Source organism: Salarias fasciatus, chromosome 3 (genome assembly GCF_902148845.1).
Source record: "Salarias fasciatus chromosome 3, fSalaFa1.1, whole genome shotgun sequence".
Classification (NCBI taxonomy): Eukaryota; Metazoa; Chordata; class Actinopteri; order Blenniiformes; family Blenniidae; genus Salarias; species Salarias fasciatus.
In genome coordinates, this window is record NC_043747.1 from 759,581 (window position 1) to 782,285 (window position 22,705).

Here is a 22,705-nt window from a genome sequence, read left to right on the forward strand (position 1 = left end):
AATGATGTCTGTGGTCGAGCGCTGCGCGCTCGACTTGTCATCGTTGTGTGTTTTGAGAGTGTGAAAGGCCTGAGGTCGAGCGCTGCGCGCTCGACTAGTCGTTGTCTGTGTTGCAGAAACAATAGGCCCTTCGCCCTTGGCAGGCCAGGGGCTCGGGCCTAATAATATTTTTTGCAAAAACAATATGCTTTTTTTTTTTCTGCCATTATTTCGCCCACATGTTATATATTTTCGGAAAGGTCTCAACAAGCCCGACGCGTCTGTGAGGTATTTGAGAGTGTGAATGTCTGTGGTCGAGCGCTATGCGCTCGACAAGTCGTGTGTGTGTGAGAGTGTGTGTGCGTTTTTTGTATTTGCACACATGTGTATGAGTGCATGTCGGGGTGTGTGTGTCTGGACATGTTGGCCTACGTCTGAGGTCGAGCGCTGCGCGCTCGACTTGTCACTTTTGTACGTCTGAGTGTGTGAAAGGCTTGTGGTCGAGCGCTGCGCGCTCGAAAATTCGTGTGTGTGTGTGCGTTTTTGTGTTTGTACACGCGTATGTGTGAGTGCGTGTCGGTGTGTGTGTGTCTGGACATGTTGAATGATGTCTGTGGTCGAGCGCTGCGCGCTCGACTTGTCATCGTTGTGTGTTTTGAGAGTGTGAAAGGCCTGAGGTCGAGCGCTGCGCGCTCGACCAGTCATTGTCTGTGTTGCAGAAACAATAGGCCCTTCGCCCTTGGCAGGCCAGGGGCTCGGGCCTAATTAAAGCCGCGAGCGGCGTCAAAAGGCCCTCGCCCGCCGCTTACCTGACCCGCCCCCGTTTTATTCTTTCATTTATGTTTGTCAAATTTGGCACATTTCCATGGCAACAAGTAAATTTGATTTGATGGGAGATTTTTCACTCGGGCCCATTAGAATAACATGGGGAACTTCAGCCATCGCCACGGCAACACCGTTGATATTACAATATGGTTACCATTTGCTTTTTTGATCGGGACCACATGACGGAATTATCACCCAAGTTTCATTGATTTCTGACAATCTAATAATTTTACTCCCCATACAAATTTTATTTTGAATCCACAGGGGGCGCTGTAACGCCGATTTTCAAAATTTCTCTGTCAATGTGTCCAGATAAGAAGGGTCAATAAGTGTTTAAAATTTGGTTTGGATTGGAGTCATTATGTCGAAATGGCAGCCATTTATCACCCTCAAAAAATGGCAAAATTTGACATCAACTTTGCGGCGTTGCCACGCGGAAACCGTGATCTGAAGATTTGTGAATTGGATAACTTTTAATTGTCTACTTGTGTAGATGGTGTACACCAAATTTCAGCTCATTTGGAGAAGCGCAGCGATCAAAACGAACATTTTGTACGACGTCCTGGAAAACGCTGACTCAGCAATTTTGAAAATTCCAATCCCAGCTCGCTGCTTTCCTGCCTGTTTTGAGGTCGGGGTCATAATAATATTTTTTGTTTGTCCCGACCAACGCGCATGTGTACTACCAAATTTTGTGGCTGTACGACAAAGTTTTTGCGGGACTCCCTCCCATCGACGCAATGCATTTTGGGTTTTGCAGGTGGCGCTGTAGAGCCAACTTTTTAAATCCCAATATGAAATTCACATTAAAACAAATTTTTCGCCGGAACTGAATTTTGTGCAAAATTTGGTGAGTTTCGAGCATGTTCAGGGGTCAAATTCCAGTTTAAGAGCAGAAGAAGAAGAAGAAGAGAGAGAAGAAAGACAGAATAATATTTTTTGCAAAAACAATATGCTTTTTTCTTTCCTGCCGTTATTTCGCCCACATGTTAGATATTTTCGGAAAGGTCTCGACAAGCCCGACGTGTCTGTGAGGTGTTGAGAGTGTGGATGTCTGTGGTCGAGCGCTACGCGCTCGACAAGTCATGTTTGTGTGTGAGAGTGTGTGTGTGTTTTTTGTATTTGTACACGTGTGTATGAGCTGCATGTCGGTGTGGTGTGTCTGGACATGTGGCCTATGTCTGAGGTCGAGCGCTGCGCGCTCGACTTGTCATTTTTGTATGTTTGAGTGTGTGAAAGGCCTGTGGGCTCGAGCGCTGCGCGCTCGAAAAATCGTTGTGTGGTGTGCGTTTTGTGTTTGCACACGTGTATGTTGAGTGCACGTCGGGGTGTGTGTGTCTGGGACATGTTGTATGATGTCTGAGGTCGAGCGCTGCGCGCTCGACTTGTCATCGTTGTGTGTTTTGAGAGTGTGAAAGGCCTGAGGTCGAGCGCCTGCCGCGCTTCGGACTAGTCGTTGTCTGTGTTTGCAGAAACAATAGGCCCTTCGCCCTTGGCAGGCCGGGGCTCGGGCCTAAAAAGCCGCGAGCGGCATCAAAAGGCCCTCGCCGCGTGCTTACCTGACCCGCCCCGTTCTATTCTTTCATTGATGTTTGTCAAATTTGGCACATTTCCATGGCAACAAGTAAATTTGATTTGATGGGAGATTTTTCACTCGGGCCCATTAGAATAACATGGGGAACTTCAGTCATCGCCACGGCAACACCGTTGATATTACAATATGGTTACCATTTGCTTTTTTGATCGGGACGACATGAAGGAATTATCACCCAAATTCCATTCATTTCTGATAAACTAATAATTTTACTCCCCATACAGATTTTATTTTGATTCTGTAGGGGGCGCTGTAACACCAATTTTCAAAATTTCAATGTCAATGTATCCAGATAAGAAGGGTCAATAAGTGTTTAAAATTTGGTTTGGGTTGGAGTCATTATGTAGAAATGGCAGCCATTTATGACACTGAAAAAATGGCAAAATTTGACATCAACTTTGCGGCGTTGCCACGCGGAAACCGTGATCTGAAGATTTGTGAATTGGATAACTTTTAATTGTCTACTTGTGTAGATGGTGTCCACCAAATTTCAGCTCACTTGGAGAAGCGCGCGATCAAAACGAACATTTTGTACGACGCACTGGAAAACGCTGACTCGGCATTTTTGAAAATTCAATCCCAGCTCGCTGCTTTCCTGCTGTTTTGAGGTCGGGGTCATAATAATATTTTTTGTTTGTCCCGACAACGCGCATGTGTATACCGAATTTTGTGGCTGTACGACAAAGTTTTTTGCGGACTCCCTCCCATCAACGCAATGCATTTTGGGTTTTGCAGGTGGCGCTGTAGGGCCAATTTTTAAATCCCAATATTGAAATTCATATTAAAAAAAATTTTTCGCCGGAACTGAATTTTGTGCAAAATTTGGTGAGTTTTCGAGCATGTTCAGGGGGTCAAATTCGTGTTTAAAGAGCAGAAGAAGAAGAAGAAGAAGAAGAAGAAGAAGAAAGAAAGAAAGAATAATATTTTTTGCAAAAACAATATGCTTTTTTTTTTTCTGCCATTATTTCGCCCACATGTTATATATTTTCGGAAAGGTCTCGACAAGCCCGACGTGTCTGTGAGGTGTATGAGAGTGTGGATGTCTTTGGTCGAGCGCTACGCGCTCGACAAGTCATGTTTGTGTGTGAGAGTGTGTGTGAGTTTTTTGTATTTGTACACGTGTGTATGAGTGCATGTTGGGGTGTGTGTGTCTGGACATGTTGGCCTATGTCTGAGGTGGAGCGCTGCGCGCTCGACTTGTCATTTTTGTACGTTTGAGTGTGTGAAAGGCCTTGGTCGAGCGCTGCGCGCTCGAAAATTCGTGTGTGTGTGTGCGTTTTTGTGTTTGTACACGTGTATGTGTGAGTGCGTGTCGGTGTGTGTGTGTCTGGACATGTTGTATGATGTCTGTGGTCGAGCGCTGCGCGCTCGACTTGTCATCGTTGTGTGTTTTGTGAGTGTGAAAGGCCTGAGGTCGAGCGCTGCGCGCTCGACTAGTCGTTGTCTGTGTTGCAGAAACAATAGGCCCTTCGCCCTTGGCAGGCCAGGGGCTCGGGCCTAATTAAAGCCGCGAGCGGCGTCAAAAGGCCCTCGCCCGCTGCTTACCTGACCCGCCCCGTTTTATTCTTTCATTGATGTTTGTCAAATTTGGCACATTTCCATGGCAACAAGTAAATTTGATTTGATGGGAGATTTTTCACTTGGGCCCATTAGAATAACATGGGGAACTTCAGCCATCGCCACGGCAACACCGTTAAAATTACAACATGGTTACCATTTGCTTTTTTGATCGCAACCACATGAAGGAATTATCAGCCAAATTTCATTCATTTCTGACAAACTAATAATATGACTCCCCATACAGATTTCATTTTGATTCTGTAGGGGGCGCTGTAACGCCGAATCTGAAAATGTCATTGTCAATGTGTCCAGATTAGAAGGGTCAATAAGTGTTTAAGATTTGGTTGAGATTCGATGTGTTATGTACGAATGGCAGCCATTTGTCACCCTCAAAAAATGGCAAAATTTGACATCAACTTTGCGGCGTTGCCACGCGGAAACCGTAATCTGAAGATTTGTGAATTGGATAACTTTTAATTGTCTACTTGTGTAGATGGTGTCCACCAAATTTCAGCTCATTTGGAGAAGCGCGCGATCAAAACGAACATTTTGTACGACGCCCTGGAAAACGCTGACTCAGCAATTTTGAAAATTCAATCCCAGCTCGCTGCTTTCCTGCTGTTTTGAGGTCGGGGTCATAATAATATTTTTTGTTTGTCCCGACAACGCGCATGTGTATACCAAATTTTGTGGCTGTACGACAAAGTTTTTTGCGGACTCCCTCCCATCGACGCAATGCATTTTGGGTTTTGCAGGTGGCGCTGTAGAGCCAATTTTTAAATCCCAATATTGAAATTCATATTAAAAAAATTTTTTCGCCGGAACTGAATTTTGTGCAAAATTTGGTGAGTTTTCGAGCATGTTCAGGGGGTCAAATTCCAGTTTAAAGAGCAGAAGAAGAAGAAGAAGAAGAAAGAAAGAAAGAAAGAAAGAATTAAAGCCGCGAGCGGCGTCAAAAGGCCCTCGCCCGCCGCTTACCTGACCCGCCCCGTTTTATTCTTTCATTGATGTTTGTCAAATTTGGCACATTTCCATGGCAACAAGTAAATTTGATTTGATGGGAGATTTTTCACTCGGGCCCATTAGAATAACATGGGGAACTTCAGTCATCGCCACGGCAACACCGTTGATATTACAATATGGTTACCATTTGCTTTTTTGATCGGGACGACATGAAGGAATTATCACCCAAATTCCATTCATTTCTGATAAACTAATAATTTTACTCCCCATACAGATTTTATTTTGATTCTGTAGGGGGCGCTGTAACACCAATTTTCAAAATTTCAATGTCAATGTATCCAGATAAGAAGGGTCAATAAGTGTTTAAAATTTGGTTTGGGTTGGAGTCATTATGTAGAAATGGCAGCCATTTATGACACTGAAAAAATGGCAAAATTTGACATCAACTTTGCGGCGTTGCCACGCGGAAACCGTGATCTGAAGATTTGTGAATTGGATAACTTTTAATTGTCTACTTGTGTAGATGGTGTCCACCAAATTTCAGCTCACTTGGAGAAGCGCGCGATCAAAACGAACATTTTGTACGACGCACTGGAAAACGCTGACTCGGCATTTTTGAAAATTCAATCCCAGCTCGCTGCTTTCCTGCTGTTTTGAGGTCGGGGTCATAATAATATTTTTTGTTTGTCCCGACAACGCGCATGTGTATACCGAATTTTGTGGCTGTACGACAAAGTTTTTTGCGGACTCCCTCCCATCAACGCAATGCATTTTGGGTTTTGCAGGTGGCGCTGTAGGGCCAATTTTTAAATCCCAATATTGAAATTCATATTAAAAAAAATTTTTCGCCGGAACTGAATTTTGTGCAAAATTTGGTGAGTTTTCGAGCATGTTCAGGGGGTCAAATTCGTGTTTAAAGAGCAGAAGAAGAAGAAGAAGAAGAAGAAGAAGAAAGAAAGAAAGAATTAAAGCCGCGAGCGGCGTCAAGAGGCCCTCGCCCGCTGCTTACCTGACCCGCCCCGCTTTATTCTTTCATTGATGTTTGTCAAATTTGGCACATTTCCATGGCAACAAGTAAATTTGATTTGATGGGAGACTTTTCACTTGGGCCCATTAGAATAACATGGGGAACTTTAGCCATCGCCACGGCAACACCGTTGATAATACAACATGGTTACCATTTGCTTTTTTGATCGGGATGACATGACGGAATTATCACCCAAATTCCATTCATTTCTGATAAACTAATAATTTTACTCCCCATACAGATTTTATTTTGATTCTGTAGAGGGCGCTGTAACGCCGATTTTCAAAATTTCACTGTCAATGTGTCCAGGAAGGAAGGATTAATCAGTGTTTAAAATTTGGTTTGGATTGGAGTCATTGTGTAGAAATGGCAGCCATTTATCACACTGAAAAAATGGCAAAATTTGACATCAACTTTGCGGCGTTGCCACGCGGAAACCGTGATCTGAAGATTTGTGAATTGGATAACTTTTAATTGTCTACTCGTGTAGATGGTGTCCACCAAATTTCAGCTCATTTGGAGAAGCGCGCGATCAAAACGAACATTTTGTACGACGTCCTGGAAAACGCTGACTCAGCATTTTTGAAAATTCAGTCCCAGCTCGCTGCTTTCCTGCTGTTTTGAAGGCGGGGTCATAATAATATTTTTTGTTTGTCCCGACAACGCGCATGTGTATACCGAATTTTGTGGCTGTACGACAAAGTTTATTGCGGACCCCCTCCCATTGACGCAATGCATTTTGGGTTTTGCAGGTGGCGCTGTAGAATCAATTTTTTAATCCCAATATTGAAAAACATATTAAAAAAAATTTTTCGCCGGAACTGAATTTTGTGCAAAATTTTGGTGAGTTTTCGAGCATGTTCAGGGGGTCAAATTCGTGTTTAAAGAGCAGAAGAAGAAGAAGAAGAAGAAGAAGAAAGATTAAAGCCGCGAGCGGCGTCAAAAGGCCCTCGCCCGCCGCTTACCTGACCCGCCCCGTTTCGTTCTTTCATTGATGTTTGTCAAATTTGGCACATTTCCATGGCAACAAGTACATTTGATTTGATGGGAGATTTTTCACTTGGGCCCATTAGAATAACATGGGGAACTTCAGCCATCGCCACGGCAACACCGTTGATATTACAATATGGTTACCATTTGCTTTTTTGATCGGGACGGCATGAAGAATTTATCAACCAATTTCCATTCATTTCTGATAAACTAATAATTTTACTCCCCATACAGATATTATTTTGATTCTGTAGGGGGCGCTGTAACGCCAATTTTCAAAATTTCACTGTTAATGTGTCCAGATAAGAAGGGTCAATAAGTGTTTAAAATTTGGTTTGGATTGGAGTCATTATGTAGAAATGGCAGCCATTTATCACATTGAAAAAATGACAAAATTTGACATCAACTTTGCGGCGTTGCCACGCGGAAACCGTGATCTGAAGATTTGTGAATTGGATAACTTTTAATTGTCTACTTGTGTAGATGGTGTCCACCAAATTTCAGCTCATTTGGAGAAGCGCCCGATCAAAACGAACATTTTGTACGACGTCCTGGAAAACGCTGACTCAGCAATTTTGAAAATTCAATCCCAGCTCGTTGCTTTCCTGCTGTTCTGAGGTCGGGGTCATAATAATATTTTTTGTTTGTTCCGACAACGCGCATGTGTATACCGAATTTTGTGGCTGTGCGACAAAGTTTATTGCAGACCCCCTCCCATTGACGCAATGCATTTTGGGTTTTGCAGGTGGCGCTGTAGAGCCAATTTTTAAATCCCAGTATTGAAATTCATATTAAAAAAAAATTTTCGCCGGAACTGAATTTTGTGCAAAGTTTGGTGAGTTTTTGAGCATGTTCAGGGGGTCAAATTCCAGTTTAAAGAGCAGAAGAAGAAGAAGAAAGAAAGAAAGAAAGAAAGAATAATATTTTTTGCAAAAACAATATGTTTTTTTTTTTTCTGCCGTTATTTCGCGCACAAGTTATATATTTTCGGAAAGGTCTCGACAAGCCCGACGCGTCTGTGAGGTGTTTGAGAGTGTAAATGTCTGTGGTCGAGCGCTATGCGCTCGACAATTCATGTGTGTGTGTGAGAGTGTGTGTGCGTTTTTTGTATTTGCACACATGTGTATGAGTGATTGTCGGGGTGTGTGTGTCTGGACATGTTGGCCTACGTCTGAGGTCGAGCACTGTGCGCTCGACTTGTCATTTTTGTACCTTTGAGCGTGTGAAAGGCCTTGGTCGAGCGCTGCGCGCTCGAAAATTCGTGTGTGTGTGTGCGTTTTTGTGTTTGTACACGCGTATGTGTGAGTGCGTGTCGGTGTGTGTGTGTCTGGACATGTTGAATGATGTCTGAGGTCGAGCGCTGCGCGCTCGACTTGTCATCGTTGTGTGTTTTGAGAGTGTGAAAGGCCTGAGGTCGAGCGCTGCGCGCTCGACTAGTCGTTGTCTGTGTTGCAGAAACAATAGGCCCTTCGCCCTTGGCAGGCCAGGGGCTCGGGCCTAAATAATATTTTTTGCAAAAACAATATGCTTTTTTTTTTTCTGCCATTATTTCGCCCACATGTTATATATTTTCGGAAAGGTCTCGACAAGCCCGACGCGTCTGTCAGGTGTTTGAGGGTGTGAATGTCTGTGGTCGAGCGCTACGCGCTCGACAAGTCATGTTTGTGTGTGAGAGTGTGTGTGCGTTTTTTGTATTTGTACGCATGTGTATGAGTGCATGTCGCGGTGTGTATGTCTGGACATGTTGGCCTGTGTCTGAGGTCGAGCGCTGCGCGCTCGACTTGTCATTTTTGTACGTTTGAGTGTGTGAAAGGCCTTGGTCGAGCGCTGCGCGCTCGAAAATTTGTGTGTGTGTGTGCGTTTTTGTGTTTGTACACGTGTATGTGTGAGTGCATGTCGGGGTGTGTGTGTCTGGACATGTTGAATGATGTCTGTGGTCGAGCGCTGCGCGCTCGACTTGTCTTCATTGTGTGTTTTGAGAGTGTGAAAGGCCTGAGGTCGAGCGCTGCGCGCTCGACTAGTCGTTGTCTGTGTTGCAGAAACAATAGGCCCTTCGCCCTTGGCAGGCCAGGGGCTCGGGCCTAATAATATTTTTTGCAAAAACAATATGCTTTTTTTTTTTCTGCCATTATTTCGCCCACATGTTATATATTTTCGGAAAGGTCTCGACAAGCCCGACGTGTCTGTGAGGTGTATGAGAGTGTGGATGTCTTTGGTCGAGCGCTACGCGCTCGACAAGTCATGTTTGTGTGTGAGAGTGTGTGTGAGTTTTTTGTATTTGTACACGTGTGTATGAGTGCATGTTGGGGTGTGTGTGTCTGGACATGTTGGCCTATGTCTGAGGTGGAGCGCTGCGCGCTCGACTTGTCATTTTTGTACGTTTGAGTGTGTGAAAGGCCTTGGTCGAGCGCTGCGCGCTCGAAAATTCGTGTGTGTGTGTGCGTTTTTGTGTTTGTACACGTGTATGTGTGAGTGCGTGTCGGTGTGTGTGTGTCTGGACATGTTGTATGATGTCTGTGGTCGAGCGCTGCGCGCTCGACTTGTCATCGTTGTGTGTTTTGTGAGTGTGAAAGGCCTGAGGTCGAGCGCTGCGCGCTCGACTAGTCGTTGTCTGTGTTGCAGAAACAATAGGCCCTTCGCCCTTGGCAGGCCAGGGGCTCGGGCCTAATTAAAGCCGCGAGCGGCGTCAAAAGGCCCTCGCCCGCCGGTTACCTGACCCGCCCCCTTTTATTCTTTCATTGATGTTTGTCAAATTTGGCACATTTCCATGGCAACAAGTACATTTGATTTGATGGGAGATTTTTCACTTTGGCCCATTAGAATAACATGGGGAACTTCAGCCATCGCCACGGCAACACCGTTGATATTACAATATGGTTACCATTTGCTTTTTTGATCGGGACGACATGAAGGAATTATCACCCAAATTCCATTCATTTCTGATAAACTAATAATTTTACTCCCCATACAGATTTTATTTTGATTCTGTAGGGGGCGCTGTAACACCGATTTTCAAAATTTCACTGTCTATGTGTCCAGGAAGGAAGGATTAATCAGTGTTTAAAATTTGGTTTGGATTGGAGTCATTATGTAGAAATGGCAGCCATTTATCACACTGGAAAAATGGCGAAATTTGACATCAACTTTGCGGCGTTGCCACGCGGAAACCGTGATCTGAAGATTTGTGAATTGGATAACTTTTAATTGTCTACTTGTGTAGATGGTGTCCACCAAATTTCAGCTGATTTGGAGAAGCGCGCGATCAAAACGAACATTTTGTACGACGTCCTGGAAAACGCTGACTCAGCATTTTTGAAAATTCAATCCCAGATAGCTGCTTTCTTGCTGTTTTGACGACGGGGTCATAATAATATTTTTTGTTTGTCCTGACAAGGTGCATGTGTATACCGAATTTTGTGGCTGTACGACAAAGTTTATTGCGGACCCCCTCCCATTGACACATTGCATTTTGGGTTTTGCAGGTGGCGCTGTAGAGCCAATTTTTAAATCCCAAAATTGAAACACATACTGAAAAAAATTTTTCACCGGAACTGAATTTTGTGCAAAGTTTGGTGAGTTTTCGAGCATGTTCAGGGGGTCAAATTCCAGTTTAAAGAGCAGAAGAAGAAGAAGAAGAAGAAAGAAAGAAAGAAAGAAAGAATTAAAGCCGCGAGCGGCGTCAAAAGGCCCTCGCCCGCCGCTTACCTGACCCGCCCCGTTTCATTCTTTCATTGATGTTTGTCAAATCTGGCACATTTCCATGGCAACAAGTAAAATTGATTTGATGGGAGATTTTTCACTTTGTCCCATTACAATAACATGGGGAACTTCAGCCATCGCCACGGCAACACCGTTGATATTACAATATGGTTACCATTTGCTTTTTTGATCGGGACGACATGAAGGAATTATGTCCCAAATTCCATTCATTTCTGACAAACTAAGAATTTTACTCCCCATACAGATTTTATTTTGATTCTGTAGGGGGCGCTGTAACACCGATTTTCAAAGTTTCACTGTCTATGTGTCCAGGAAGGAAGGATTAATCAGTGATTAAAATTTGGTTTGGATTGGAGTCATAATGTCGAAATGGCAGCCATTTATCACACTGAAAAAATGGCAAAATTTGACATCAACTTTGCGGCGTTGCCACGCAGAAACCGTGATCTGAAGATTTGTGAATTGGATAACTTTTAATTGTCTACTTGTGTAGATGGTGTCCACCAAATTTCAGCTCATTTGGTGAAGCGCGCGATCAAAACGAACATTTTGTACGACGTCCTGGAAAACGCTGACTCAGCAATTTTGAAAATTCAATCCCAGATAGCTGCTTTCTTGCTGTTTTGAGGATGGGGTCATAATAATATTTTTTGTTTGTCCCGACAAGGCGCATGTGTATACCGAATTTTGTGGCTGTACGACAAAGTTTATTGCGGACCCCCTCCCATTGACGCAATGCATTTTGGGTTTTGCAGGTGGCGCTGTAGAGCCAATTTTTAAATCCCAATATTGAAATTCATATTTAAAAAAATTTTTCGCCGGAACTGAATTTTGTGCAAAGTTTGGTGAGTTTTCGAGCATGTTCAGGGGGTCAAATTCCTGTTTAAAGAGCAGAAGAAGAAGAAGAAGAAAGAAAGAAAGAAAGAAAGAAAGAAAGAAAGAAAAGAATAATATTTTTTGCAAAAACAATATGCGATTTTTTTTTCTGCCATTATTTCGCCCACATGTTATATATTTTCGGAAAGGTCTCGACAAGCCCGACGCGCCTGTGAGGTGTTTGAGAGTGTGAATGTCTGTGGTCGAGCGCGACGCACTCGACAAGTCATGTTTGTGTGTGAGAGTGTGTGTGCGTTTTTTGTATTTGTACACGTGTGTATGAGTGCATGTCGGGGTGTGTGTGTCTGGACATGTTGGCCTATGTCTGAGGTCGAGCGCTGCGCGCTCGACTTGTCATTTTTGTACGTTTGAGCGTGTGAAGGGCCTTGGTCGAGCGCTACGCGCTCGAAAATTCGTGTGTGTGTGTGCGTTTTTGTGTTTGTACACGCGTATGTGTGAGTGCGTGTCGGTGTGTGTGTGTCTGGACATATTGAATGATGTCTGTGGTCGAGCGCTGCGCGCTCGACTTGTCATCGTTGTGTGTTTTGAGAGTGTGAAAGGCCTGAGGTCGAGCGCGTAGCGCTCGACTAGTCGTTGTCTGTGTTGCAGAAACAATAGGCCCTTCGCCCTTGGCAGGCCAGGGGCTCGGGCCTAATTAAAGCCGCGAGCGGCGTCAAAAGGCCCTCGCCCGCCGCTTACCTGACCCGCCCCCGTTTTATTCTTTCATTTATGTTTGTCAAATTTGGCACATTTCCATGGCAACAAGTAAATTTGATTTGATGGGAGATTTTTCACTCGGGCCCATTAGAATAACATGGGGAACTTCAGCCATCGCCACGGCAACACCGTTGATATTACAATATGGTTACCATTTGCTTTTTTGATCGGGACCACATGACGGAATTATCACCCAAGTTTCATTGATTTCTGACAATCTAATAATTTTACTCCCCATACAAATTTTATTTTTAATCCACAGGGGGCGCTGTAACGCCGATTTTCAAAATTTCTCTGTCAATGTGTCCAGATAAGAAGGGTCAATAAGTGTTTAAAATTTGGTTTGGATTGGAGTCATTATGTCGAAATGGCAGCCATTTATCACCCTCAAAAAATGGCAAAATTTGACATCAACTTTGCGGCGTTGCCACGCGGAAACCGTGATCTGAAGATTTGTGAATTGGATAACTTTTAATTGTCTACTTGTGTAGATGGTGTACACCAAATTTCAGCTCATTTGGAGAAGCGCGCGATCAAAACGAACATTTTGTACGACGCCCTGGAAAACGCTGACTCAGCAATTTTGAAAATTCAATCCCAGCTCGCTGCTTTCCTGCTGTTTTGAGGTCGGGGTCATAATAATATTTTTTGTTTGTCCCGACAACGCGCATGTGTATACCAAATTTTGTGGCTGTACGACAAAGTTTTTTGCGGACTCCCTCCCATCGACGCAATGCATTTTGGGTTTTGCAGGTGGCGCTGTAGAGCCAATTTTTAAATCCCAATATTGAAATTCACATTAAAAAAAATTTTTCGCCGGAACTGAATTTTGTGCAAAATTTGGTGAGTTTTCGAGCATGTTCAGGGGGTCAAATTCCAGTTTAAAGAGCAGAAGAAGAAGAAGAAGAAGAAGAAGAAAGAAAGAATAATATTTTTTGCAAAAACAATATGCTTTTTTCTTTCCTGCCGTTATTTCGCCCACATGTTATATATTTTCGGAAAGGTCTCGACAAGCCCGACGTGTCTGTGAGGTGTTTGAGAGTGTGGATGTCTGTGGTCGAGCGCTACGCGCTCGACAAGTCATGTTTGTGTGTGAGAGTGTGTGTGTGTTTTTTGTATTTGTACACGTGTGTATGAGTGCATGTCGGGGTGTGTGTGTCTGGACATGTTGGCCTATGTCTGAGGTCGAGCGCTGCGCGCTCGACTTGTCATTTTTGTATGTTTGAGTGTGTGAAAGGCCTGTGGTCGAGCGCTGCGCGCTCGAAAAATCGTGTGTGTGTGTGCGTTTTTGTGTTTGCACACGTGTATGTGTGAGTGCACGTCGGGGTGTGTGTGTCTGGACATGTTGTATGATGTCTGAGGTCGAGCGCTGCGCGCTCGACTTGTCATCGTTGTGTGTTTTGAGAGTGTGAAAGGCCTGAGGTCGAGCGCTGCGCGCTCGACTAGTCGTTGTCTGTGTTGCAGAAACAATAGGCCCTTCGCCCTTGGCAGGCCAGGGGCTCGGGCCTAAATATTAAAGCCGCGAGCGGCGTCAAAAGGCCCTCGCCCGCCGCTTACCTGACCCGCCCCGCTTTATTCTTTCATTGATGTTTGTCAAATTTGGCACATTTCCATGGCAACAAGTAAATTTGATTTGATGAGAGATTTTTCACGTTGGCCCATTAGAATAACATGGGGAACTTCAGCCATCGCCACGGCAACACCGTTGATATTACAATATGGTTACCATTGGCTTTTTTGATCGGGACGACATGAAGAATTTATCACCCAAATTCCATTCATTTCTGATAAACTAATAATTTTACTCCCATACAGATTTTATTTTGATTCCGTAGGGGGCGCTGTAATGCCGATTTCCAAAATTTCACTGTCAATGTGTCCAGATAAGAAGGGTCAATAAGTGTTTAAAATTTGGTTTGGATTGGAGTCATTATGTAGAAATGGCAGCCATTTATCACACTGAAAAAACAGCAAAATTTGACATCAATTTTGCGGCGTTGCCACGCGGAAACCGTTATCTGAAGATTTGTGAATTGGATAACTTTTAATTGTCTACTCGTGTAGATGGTGTCCACCAAATTTCAGCTTATTTGGGGAAGCGCGCGATCAAAACGAACATTTTGTACGACGTCCTGGAAAACGCTGACTCAGCAATTTTGAAAATTCAATCCCAGCTCGCTGCTTTCCTGCTGTTTTGAGGTCGGGGTCATAATAATATTTTTTGTTTGTCCCAACAACGTGCATGTGTATACCAAATTTTGTGGCTGTACGACAAAGTTTTTTGCGGACTCCCTCCCATCGACGCAATGCATTTTGGGTTTTGCAGGTGGCGCTGTAGAGCCAATTTTTAAATGCCAATATTAAAATTCATATTAAAAAAAATTTTTCACCGGAACTGAATTTTGTGCAAAGTTTGGTGAGTTTTCGAGCATGTTCAGGGGGTCAAATTCCTGTTTAAAGAGCAGAAGAAGAAGAAGAAGAAGAAAGAAAGAAAGAAAGAAAGAATTAAAGCCGCGAGCGGCGTCAAAAGGCCCTCGCCCGCCGCTTACCTGACCCGCCCTGTCTTGTTCTTTCATTGATGTTTGTCAAATTTGGCACATTTCCATGGCAACAAGTTAAAAATGATTTGATGGGAGATTTTTCACTTGGGCCCATTAGAATAACATGGGGAACTTCAGCCATCGCCACGGCAACACCGTTGATATTACAATATGGTTACCATTTGCTTTTTTGATCGGGTCGACATGAAGGAATTATCACCCAAATTCCATTCATTTCTGACAAACTAAGAATTTTACTCCCCATACAGATATTATTTTGATTCTGTAGGGGGCGCTGTAACACCGATTTTCAAAATTTCAATGTAAATGTATCCAGGAAGGAAGGATTAATCAGTGTTTAGAATTTGGTTTGGATTGGAGTCATTATGTAGAAATGGCAGCCATTTATCACTCTGAAAAAATGGCGAAATTTGACATCAACTTTGCGGCGTTGCCACGTGGAAACCGTAATCTGAAGATTTGTGAATTGGATAACTTTTAATTGTCTACTTGTGTAGATGGTGTCCACCAAATTTCAGCTCATTTGGAGAAGCGCGCGATCAAAACGAACATTTTGTACGACGTCCTGGAAAACGCTGACTCAGCAATTTTGAAAATTCAATCCCAGATAGCTGCTTTCTTGCTGTTTTGAAGGCGGGGTCATAATAATATTTTTTGTTTGTCATGACAAGGTGCATGTGTATACCGAATTTTGTGGCTGTACGACAAACTTTTTTGCGGACCCCCTCCCATTGACGCAATGCATTTTGGGTTTTGCAGGTGGCGCTGTAGAGCCAATTTTTAAATCCCAAAATTGACACACATATTAAAAAAAATTTTTCACCGGACCTGAATTTTGTGCAAAGTTTGGTGAGTTTTCGAGCATGTTCAGGGGGTCAAATTCCAGTTTAAAGAGCAGAAGAAGAAGAAGAAGAAAGAAAGAAAGAAAGAAAGAATTAAAGCCGCGAGCGGCGTCAAAAGGCCCTCGCCCGCCGCTTACCTGACCCGCCCCGTTTGATTCTTTCATTGATGTTTGTCAAATTTGGCACATTTCCATGGCAACAAGTAAATTTGATTTGATGGGAGATTTTTCACTTGGGCCCATTAGAATAACATGGGGAACTTCAGCCATCGCCACGGCAACACCGTTGATAATACAACATGGTTACCATTTGCATTTTTGATCGGGACGACATGAAGTAATTATCATCCAAATTCCATTCATTTCTGATAAACTAATAATTTTACTCCCCATACAGATTTTATTTTGATTCTGTAGGGGGCGCTGTAACGCCGATTTTCAAAATTTGACTGTCAATGTGTCCAGATAAGAAAGGTCAATAAGTGTTTAAGATTTGGTTGAGATTGGATTTGTTATGTACGAATGGCAGCCATTTATCACACTGAAAAAATGGCAAAATTTGACATCAACTTTGCGGCGTTGCCACGCGGAAACCGTGATCTGAAGATTTGTGAATTGGATAACTTTTAATTGTCTACTCGTGTAGATGGTGTCCACCAAATTTCAGCTCATTTGGAGAAGCGCGCGATCAAAACGAACATTTTGTACGACGTCCTGGAAAACGCTGACTCAGCAATTTTGAAAATTCAATCCCAGCTCGCTGCTTTCCTGCTGTTTTGAGGTCGGGGTCATAATAATATTTTTTGTTTGTCCCGACAAGGCGCATGTGTATACCAAATTTTGTGGCTGTACGACAAAGTTTTTTGCGGACCCCCTCCCATTGACACAATGCATTTTGGGTTTTGCAGGTGGCGCTGTAGGGCCAATTTTTAAATCCCAATATTGAAATTCATATTAAAAAAAATTTTTCGCCGGGACTGAATTTTGTGCAAAAGTTGGTGAGTTTTCGAGCATGTTCAGGGGGTCAAATTCCAGTTTAAAGAGCAGAAGAAGAAGAAGAAGAAAGAAAGAAAGAAAGAAAGAATATTAAAGCCGCGAGCGGCGTCAAAAGGCCCTCGCCCGCCGCTTACCTGACCCGCCCCGTTTTATTCTTTCATTGATGTTTGTCAAATTTGGCACATTTCCATGGCAACAAGTACATTTGATTTGATGGGAGATTTTTCACTTGGGCCCATTAGAATAACATGGGGAACTTCAGCCATCGCCACGGCAACAGCGTTGATATTACAATATGGTTACCATTTGCTTTTTTGATCGGGACGACATGAAGAAATTTTCACCCAAATTTCATTCATTTCTGACAAACTAATAATTTTACTCCCCATACAGATATTTTTTTTGATTCTGTAGGGGGCGCTGTAATGCCGATTTTCAAAATTTAAATGTCAATGTGTCCAGGAAGGAAGGATTAATCAGTGATTAAAATTTGGTTTGGATTGGAGTCATTATGTAGAAATGGCAGCCATTTATCACACTGAAAAAATGGCGAAATTTGACATCAAATTTGCGGCGTTGCCACGCGGAAACCGTAATCTGAAGATTTGTGAATTGGATAACTTTTAATTGTCTACTTGTGTAGATGGTGTCCACCAAATTTCAGCTCATTTGGAGAAGCGTGCGATCAAAACGAACATTTTGTACGACGCCCTGGAAAACGCTGACTCAGCAATTTTGAAAATTCAATCCCAGATAGCTGCTTTCTTGCTGTTTTGAGGTCGGGGTCATAATAATATTTTTTGTTTGTCCCGACAACGCGCATGTGTATACCAAATTTTATGGCTGTACGACAAAGTTTATTGCGGACCCCCTCCCATTGACGCAATGCATTTTGGGTTTTGCAGGTGGCGCTGTAGAGCCAATTTTTAAATCCCAAAATTGAAACACATATTAAAAAAAATTTTTCACCGGAACTGAATTTTGTGCAAAATTTGGTGAGTTTTCGAGCATGTTCAGGGGGTCAAATTCCAGTTTAAAGAGCAGAAGAAGAAGAAGAAAGAAAGAAAGAATAATATTTTTTGCAAAAACAATATGCTTTTTTTTTTCCTGCCATTATTTCGCCCACATGTTATATATTTTCGGAAAGGTCTCGACAAGCCCGACGCGTCCGTGAGGTGTTTGAGAGTGTGAATGTCTGTGGTCGAGCGCTACGCGCTCGACAATTCATGTTTGTGTGTGAGAGTGTGTGTGCGTTTTTTGTATTTGTACACGTGTGTATGAGTGCATGTCGGTGTGTATGTGTCTGGACATGTTGGCCTATGTCTGAGGTCGAGCGCTGCGCGCTCGACTTGTCATTTTTGTACATTTGAGTGTGTGAAAGGCCTGTGGTCGAGCGCTGCGCGCTCGAAAAGTGGTGTGTGTGTGTGCGTTTTTGTGTTTGTACACGCGTATATGTGAGTGCGTGTCGGTGTGTGTGTGTCTGGACATGTTGGCTGATGTCTGTGGTCGAGCGCTGCGCGCTCAACTTGTCATCGTTGTGTGTTTTGAGAGTGTGAAAGGCCTGAGGTCGAGCGCTGCGCGCTCGACTAGTCGTTGTCTGTGTTGCAGAAACAATAGGCCCTTCGCCCTTGGCAGGCCAGGGGCTCGGGCCTAATAATATTTTTTGCAAAAACAATATGCTTTTTTTTTTTCTGCCGTTATTTCGCCCACATGTTATATATTTTCGGAAAGGTCTCGACAAGCCCGACGCGTCTGTGAGGTGTTTGAGAGTGTGAATGTCTGTGGTCGAGCGCTACGCGCTCGACAAGTCATGTGTGTGTGTGAGAGTGTGTGTGCGTTTTTTGTATTTGCACACATGTGTATGAGTGCATGTCGGGGTGTGTGTGTCTGGACATGTTGGCCTACGTCTGAGGTCGAGCGCTGCGCGCTCGACTTGTCATTTTTGTACGTTTGAGTGTGTGAAAGGCCTGTGGTCGAGCGCTGCGCGCTCGAAAATTCGTGTGTGTGTGTGCGTTTTTGTGTTTGCACACACGTATGTGTGAGTGCGTGTCGGTGTGTTTGTGTCTGGACATGTTGAATGATGTCTGTGGTCGAGCGCTGCGCGCTCGACTTGTCATCGTTGTGTGTTTTGAGAGTGTGAAAGGCCTGAGGTCGAGCGCTGCGCGCTCGACTAGTCGTTGTCTGTGTTGCAGAAACAATAGGCCCTTCGCCCTTGGCAGGCCAGGGGCTCGGGCCTAATAATATTTTTTGCAAAAACAATATGCTTTTTTCTTTCCTGCCGTTATTTCGCCCACATGTTATATATTTTCGGAAAGGTCTCGACAAGCCCGACGTGTCTGTGAGGTGTTTGAGAGTGTGGATGTCTGTGGTCGAGCGCTACGCGCTCGACAAGTCATGTTTGTGTGTGAGAGTGTGTGTGTGTTTTTTGTATTTGTACACGTGTGTATGAGTGCATGTCGGGGTGTGTGTGTCTGGACATGTTGGCCTACGTCTGAGGTCGAGCGCTGCGCGCTCGACTTGTCATCGTTGTGTGTTTTGAGAGTGTGAGAGGCCTGAGGTCGAGCGCTGTGCGCTCGACTAGTCGTTGTCTGTGTTGCAGAAACAATAGGCCCTTCGCCCTTGGCAGGCCAGGGGCTCGGGCCTAAATATTTTTTGCAAAAACAATATGCGATTTTTTTTTCTGTAGTTATTTCGCCCACATGTTACATATTTTCGGAAAGGTCTCGACAAGCCCGACGCGTCTGTGAGGTGTTTGAGAGTGTGAATGCCTGTGGTCGAGCGCTACGCGCTCGACAAGTCATGTTTGTGTGTGAGAGTGTGTGTGCATTTTTTGTGTTTATACACGTGTGTATGAGTGCATTTTGGGGTGTGTGTGTCTGGACATGTTGGCCTATGTCTGAGGTCGAGCGCTGCGCGCTCGACTTGTCATTTTTGTACGTTTGAGTGTGTGAAAGGCCTTGGTCGAGCGCTGCGCGCTCGAAAATTCGTGTGTGTGTGTGCGTTTTTGTGTTTGTACACGCGTATGTGTGAGTGCGTGTCGGTGTGTGTGTGTCTGGACATGTTGTATGATGTCTGTGGTCGAGCGCTGCGCGCTCGACTTGTCATCGTTGTGTGTTTTGAGAGTGTGAAAGGCCTGAGGTCGAGCGCTGCGCGCTCGACTCGTCGTTGTCTGTGTTGCAGAAACAATAGGCCCTTCGCCCTTGGCAGGCCAGGGGCTCGGGCCTAAAAAGGTGTTCAGGTGGAGGACTACTTCTCAGATCTGGAGGATTTAGTTTATTTTGGTACAGTCAACATAAAGTATAAATGAGCTGACGGACCGGGAGGAATACAGACTGAAGAAACTGGTGCAGAAAGTCAGAAAAGAGCTGAAAGAACAGAAAGAATACGAGTTCCCGTGATTCTTTTTATTTTCATGTAGAGGATTCTGTTTGCTGGGACTGATGGAGGCTTAAACCATGGAGGAGTCTGAGACCGATCCTGATCTGTGAACTGATTAACTACTGGTGAACATGAGAATGGTTCTGGAAATGTGAAGGATTATTTGAAATGTGAATAAAGTGTGTTTTTAAAATCGAAAATCTCTCTCTCTCTCTCCCTCTCTCTCTCTTTCTTGTTCTCTCTCTCTCACACACACAGTTTCACATTTGTTTACCAGCCCAAGATATTGATCCCCAGCGTCTGTATGTTCTTGTAAAATAAATCACTGACAGTTTTACAGAAAAAATTCTGCAGTTCTAAACATTTATTCACATAAAGTGCATCCAAATCATTAACCTCACAACAATTCACTTTTTCAATTTCTTCAACCTTTACTCTGCTTCCCATCAGTCGGTCAGTCCAGTCTGAGCAATAGTTGTGCAAAATATAAAAATGATAGAAAACTGATTCAGTGCATTTGTTCTTCAGTGACAGTGACCGCTGTTCCTCGCCTGTCCACTAGAGGCTGCATTGTTTCTGTAGGTGTGGAGCTCGCAACGCAAACTGTGACAACAAAGCTCATAATCAAGAGATTCCTCAAAGCTAGCTAACTTATGATTGTTGGACAGGTTTCATGATCATCAAAGCGTCCAGTGAGGGAGAGTCTCTGAAAACCTGCAGTAACTACTCTGACGACAAACACTGTGGCAGCTCAGTCCCATTACAGATGACAGTTTCCTGAACACAATTTCATAAAGTGCATCACATTTTTGAGAGAAACAGCATTCAGTGTCAGATTTCCATGATGTTCTTTCATTGTCAGTGCCTTTGCAAGTTTTTACAGGATGTTATGTTATCCAAAACAAAAGTTCTTTTCCAAAGACCAGTGTGGTATTTTGTTGTTTACCTGACGGTTTCGGCAGCTGTCAGCTGTCTTCTTTAGAGTGTTTGTCACGTGATGTTGTTGTGACGTATCTTGCCAGGAGAGAAAGGCCATCCACGCACTTAAGAATGATAAAACAAAACAATGATACCAGCGGATAAGGGAAGAGCGACGGTCATCATGGACACAAAGTGCTACGAACAGAAAATGGAGGACATGATAAAAGACACAGATACTTATGAAATAATCAAAAAGGATCCATCAGAGGAAAAAAAGAAGGCTCTCAAAGCTCTACTCAAACCACAGTTAGCAGAGGAAAAAATAGACAAAGACACATACAACCACCTCATTCCAACAGCCAATATCACCCCACATACATATGGCACACCTACAATCCACAACAAGGATGCCCCCCTGAGGCCCATGGTGGACAGCATAGGATCAGTTACTTATAACTTATCAAAAGCACTGGTGGACTTAATCAAACCATTACTTGGACAATCAAAACAGCATTGCAAAAACTCAAGAGAACTGGCAGAAGAACTAAAGAACATCCAAGTACACCCAGATGAAATCCTAATCTCACATGATGCCATATCCCTCTTCACAAAGACCCCCACACACGTGACCCTGCACAGAGTGGAAAACAGACTCAGGACGGACAAAACACTCAAGAAACGCACCAATTTGACAGCAGAGGACATAACCCGGCTTTTACATTTTGTCTCCACGTCAACATATTTCCAGTACAAACAAAACATTTACAGACAAAAAGAGGGTTTTGCCATGGGGGACCCCCTCTCAGCCATCATGAGTGGTTTTTTCATGGAGGATCTGGAGGAGAAGGCCATCAACACTGCACCAGCTCAATGTGGACTCACTATGTGGAAGAGGTACGTGGACGACATCTTGGAGAAAATAAAAAAAGGACACACACAAGAATTAACAAAACATCTCAACACAATCGACACCACCGGAAAAATACAGTTCATACATGAAGAAGAAGAGAACCAGGCAATACATTTTCTGGATATCAACATTTCCCACAGAGGACGGCAGCATTAAAATAAACATTTACAGGAAACCAACGCACACCGATCAATAGATAGATAGATAGATAGATAGATAGATAGATAGATAGATAGATAGATAGATAGATAGATAAAACTTTATTAATCTCCCAAGGGAGAAATTCAGGTGTCCAGCAGCACACAGATCATCCACATGCAAATAATAAATAACAACAGTACAATAAATACAAGTGCTCAGATTGTACTTGGTTTGGCTCAGGCACATCTGTTATACAGCCTGACTGCTGAGGGGATGAACGACCTCTGGAAGCCTCAGTTCTGCAGCGCAGTGACAGGAGCCTGTTACTCCGCTCACTTTTTTGAGCTGCAACTGTGTCGTGCAGTGGATGTTTGGAGTTCCTCAAGATACTCTGCATTAGAGCCTCATCCTCCTCTCCAAGACTGCTCCAACAGAGTCCACCTTCCTCCCCATCACAGACACACACCTCCTGATCAGTCTGTCCAGCCGATTGCTGCCTCTTTTTGTCATGCTGCCACCCCAACAGACAACCCCAAAGAAAAGATTCAATATCTCTTATGGACATCTGAACACCCCACAGCGCACAAACTCTCTGTAATAAGAACACTTTTTGACCGGGCCAATATAATCACAGACGAGGAGGACAGGAAAAAAGAAGAACAACACATCATCCAAGCGCTCAAACAATGTGGATACCCCAACTGGG